The sequence below is a fragment of the Grammomys surdaster genome, unplaced genomic scaffold (genome assembly GCF_004785775.1).
Source record: "Grammomys surdaster isolate TR1022 unplaced genomic scaffold, NIH_TR_1.0 371, whole genome shotgun sequence".
NCBI classification, from domain to species: domain Eukaryota; kingdom Metazoa; phylum Chordata; class Mammalia; order Rodentia; family Muridae; genus Grammomys; species Grammomys surdaster.
In genome coordinates, this window is record NW_021604790.1 from 5,036,831 (window position 1) to 5,041,945 (window position 5,115).

Sequence of the window (5,115 nt, forward strand, 5' to 3'; positions counted from 1 at the left end):
GAGAGATGGCTCAGCAATTATAACTTGTTGCTCTAGCAGAGGATGAGAGTTTGGTTCAACAAACTCAAACCCGTCTGTAATTCCAATTCCAGTAGATCTGACGTGCTCTCTCCTGCATGTATTACTTGCGTACAGTGCACAAACATTTGTGCAGGTAAAATACATTTCTTCATATTTGGTTTCATTCTTACATTATGGTAAAAGTAAATTTCCAAACAAATTAGAGGTTTGATTAGGGTCTTTTCCTAAAATTACAGATGTTGTTCTGCATTTACGCTGTCATATTAACCTTCCCAGTGATTAACTTATATTCTGAATGGTATCTTACCTTACAGCTGGTGGGAAGATGTATAAAAGCAGATTGCTAAAATGCGTGAAGGATCTCAAAGGTGAGTGACATGCATGTGGAAGAGCAAGTAAAAAAAACCCTTGGCCCAGTGTAGCAGCATGTGCCTATAGTCCTACAGCTCCTACGTCTTGAGAAGCTGAGATAGGAGGACTGTGAATTCCAATCCTGTGTGCAGAATACAGCAAGGCCCTGTCTCAAGGGGGGGGGGAGGTTATGTTTAATGCTGACTCTTAAAATGTTCCAGCTTTGCTTTCTGCCAATTTATTGATCTATCAATATGACTTATAACTTGCCTCTCTTGTTTGCATAAACTTTGAGAGACATAGGTTAAGTATCCTATTTCTGTAGACACTGTCCTTTTAAGTTGTGTATGGGTGGTTGTTGTTATTTGTTTGTTTGTTCTTTTTGGTTTTGAGATAGGACCTTATCCTGTAGCCCAGGCTGGCCTCAAATTCATGTTACAGTCCAGGCTGACCTCTAATTTGCAGCAATCATCTTATCTCAGCCAATTAAGTAATGGAACTACAAGTATGGGCCACCATACCCAGAGTGTTCAATTATTATTATTATTATTATTATTATTGTTATTAGACTATACTTTAAAATGTTACCAGAAGCTGAGAAGGGAGAATTTCAAGTTTGAAGTCATTCTGTACAACTTAGCCATACTCTGTCCAAGATCACCTTTGACACAGGGTTAAACTGAGGTGGGACACAGAGTTGGTAGGCCAAAAACTGGTAGCTCCTGGCAATTCAGCTCTCTTTTGCTCTTCTGGGGCCAGAGCTGATGACTTCTGGCAATTGATTCCTGCTGATAGCAATTGGGTGGGAGGGACTAGAAAAAGAAATTTAAGTTCTTAAAGCTGCTAGAAAGAAAAAGAAAATTCACACACTCACACACTCATGGAATGGATGAATCAAAAGGGGCTCCAACCAACCTTTATTTTTGCTCTCAGAATTTCATTCGTTCTCAGACATAAGTTCTCTATGTAAGAAAAACATACTACTTCAGAGTTAAAATGTTACACAAGAGGGGGTGGCAGCAGAATAATTAGGATAATTGATTACATGGTTTTCTAAGCAGTTTTAGATTCCATAAGTTCCGTAAGTTCAAAGCAATAGTTTGTGTCATAGGTCAGTAAGGTTTAAGGAGTTACAGTAGAATCCATTACATGTCTTTCCATTAAGATTCCCATCTAACTAAACATTCCCAATTTATTTTTTTTAGATCCACAGTTCATTGTAAGTTTAAAGCAATAGTTTTTATGTCATAGGTTAACAAGGTTTTTACCAAGACACAGGTCATTTATCTTATATCTTATTTTTAATGTTTTGTATGGCTAAATTAACTAATTATCTATTTTCTGTTTGTGACTTATGATCTGGACCTGACCAAGAACAAATGGTTTTCCTTGATCATAAATCTATTCCGAGCCTATTTCTCTTCCTAGTGCAGTTTCCCTGCTGGTGATACATGAAGGTTCACAGAACTGTCTTTGCAGCTTTCTTCTTCTGCAGGGGAGCTTAAAATTACTTGATTCAATTCAGGAGTTCTATAAAATCATTATCAGGAATTATGAAATCGCCGGGCGGTGGTGGCGCACGCCTTTGATCCCAGCACTTGGGAGGCAGAGGCAGGCGGATTTCTGAGTTCAAGGCCAGCCTGGTCTACAGAGTGAATTCCAGGACAGCCCGGACTATAAAGAGAAACCCTGTCTCAAAAAACCAAAAAAAAAAAAGGAATTATGAAATCATCAGTTTGTCTAAACAGCATTATTACATGAAAATATATCTTCATGTTGATTCTGCAGGAAATCTGCCCAACAGAGTGAGTTAGAGCTCAGGAAGCAACAGCCTATGTCATATAGGGACTGCTGCAGTGGCCCACATGCGAACGCATATCCAGAGCAAGAGGCAATCCTGGGATGAAGTCCCTGGTGCCTCTTCATGGCACGCCCATCACAGCCATGCGCAACAGTGGGCCATCTCTAGGAAGCTCACATATTTACCACAGCCTTTCCTGAAGGGCTTCTGCCAATACTCTATCTCAAAAAAAAAATTTTTTTAAGGACTTGATGGAGATGTAACTCAGTGGTAGAGTGCTTGCCTAGAATGTGCAAATCCTGGATTTAACTCCCAAGTTCTGAAAGGAAAAGAAAAGCTACCAGAAAATTCTCCATCTTGAAAAGTAATCACTTCTCAAGAAAAATAACTACTTGAGAAGTAGAGGTTAAGGAAGCCAGGGGCTGGAGGAATGGCTCAAGGCTAACAACACTCATTGCTCTTGAAGAAGAACCATGCTTAGTTCCCAGCACCCACATGGTGGCTCACAACCATCCTTAACTCCAGCTTGAGGGGAATTGATGCCCTCTTCTAACCTCTGTGGCACAAGGCATGCACATGGTATAAATAAATACAAGCATACAAAATATTTACACACATTAAATAAAGGAAATAAATTCAATTGACCTGTCAATATGGATGAGGAAAACCTGACGGAGTCCTCACTCAAAATGAAAAGTTACAATTAATGACTACTGAGAGAAGGGGACTTAGTCTTCCCTAGGAATGAGCCCCCTAATAGGCTCTCTAATACCAAGTGGTTAGCCCTCAAAACACACACACACACACATAGGCACATACACATGCACCCATACACGAATAATAAATAAACTCCATAGGTTGTATTTGCATATTTATTCATATTTGTGTGTGTATCAATAATTAAAGAATGTGTGGCATGAATTTGAGAGGGGTTATGGGAGTATCTGTAAGGAGAAGGAGGATAAAGGAATTTATGTAACTATATTTCAAGTTTAAAATATTCTTAAGGTTTATAAAATGTCAGGCAAAGCAATGCCTACATTTCATTCCCAGAACCCACAGTCAAAAAAGGCAAAAGTCTCCTTGTCTTCCAAAAGTGTAATCCTTCCAGTGAAAATAAAAACTTAAGAAGTGAGTATTTATTTTTTCCCTCAGGTTTTTTCTAGTGTTGAGAGATATATCTAAATCTTGAGGCATACATTAATAGTTTCCTTGGGCTCTAGTGTCTGACTTCTCAGTGGGGTTTATGATGTACAGCCATGATCACCCCTAAGAATCAATACCCACATTCTCATCCCATGTCCTTCTTTCCTAAGGGCCACGAGTCAAGGTAAGAAAAGTGGAATCTCTCTTGGGAAACATGGGAATTAAGATCAAAGGTGAAGAATTTGAAGAACTAATAGCACAACTTCCACCTGAGGGTGAGTATCACCAACATCACCCTGCTTGTCAGGAAAATAGAGCCCTTCTGTGAACACTCCCTGACTCTCTGCCTCTCTGACTCCTGTTCCTCTAAGCCACTCAGTTGTCTTCATATAGATCAGGGGTTTTAACTTTACAGTGCCCGTGGACCCAATTCTACACCTACCATAACAATCCCCTTCTGAGTAAAATTTAAAATGCACAGAATTACAAAGAAACAAGTCATAATAAAATACAGTTTATCAAAACATTCAGAATGCAAATGGCTAATAGTTTTAAAGTTCATCTAGCAGGTCAAATTGTTGTCATTTTAAAACAGGGATGATCATAAGTAACATTTCAACATATTTGCAACAATAGCACTGACATGAACTTTGGGAGATTTATATTGGTGACAAAGTTACAGATTCTGCTGCTATTACCATGGTTGGCTGCCTAAAGTAATAATTTAAAAATGCTGTCTCAGTTTTAGTGAAAATAAGTATATACTCTCCCCACTCAAGCTCAAGAAATCCCTGCAATCTATCAGTACATGAACACCAGGTCAAGAATCCCCAATTGTCACCCTGACTTTTTTGTAAGAAGTGCTCTAACAAAGCAGTAATGAAGATTTGTTGTATAAAGTATATGAAACAAGTTAAGCAACTCGAAGAAATAACTCCGAATACATACTGTTCTTGCAGAGGACCCAAGTTTGATTCCCATCACCCATGTAAGGCATCTTACAACTCCAGGTCAATTCAACACTTCCCACCTCCATGAGCTCCTGTGTAGCAGTACTATCTAGAAAACGGCACCCAGTCCGGCTTGGTCCTGGGCAGCCACCATGTTCCTGCTGCTCCTAGGCTCTGACTGGGGCTCTGGCCAGCTAGTTAGATGTGCAGGTTCTGGCACCCAGGAGATGCCAGGGTGGGGGATGGCTCTGCCAATCTACCACACTGTACCCACAAAGCTCAGCCGAACCCCAGACAATATCTGCCATCCTCCCAGTACAGTAGAAATGAGACTCTTAAAGCCTAATGATTCTCTAAAGGATTTATAGATTTAGAACTGCTCAATCAACAAGACGCCCACACAATTAGAGTTGTTACCCACCATCTAACCTTTTGATAGAAGTTGCTACCCAGGACAGCTTTCAATCCATCAGTGGTTCTCCATGGCTGATTGCCTCCTTCTTCTCCTCCCCTTTCTCTATTTCTCCCCTCCCCTTCCTCTTTTTCTCCCCTCCCCTTCCTCTCTTTCTCTCCCAGCTCCACCTCCTCTTCTACTGCCTAATCACCGAGCTCACTGCGAATACAATGTAGCAGAATACGTATCCTACTATACACCTGCTCATGTGCACATGCCCACATAGAAACACAACACATAAGATCAAAAAAAATGTATACACATGCAGACCCATGTGCAATAACATGAAAATCTGCCATGTCTCTCTGAGATTATGTAAATGAAAGCAGAGTTCTGAGCTGGTAAGTGATACTGTTAACTAGGGAAAATTATGTGTAGACTAACACATCCTA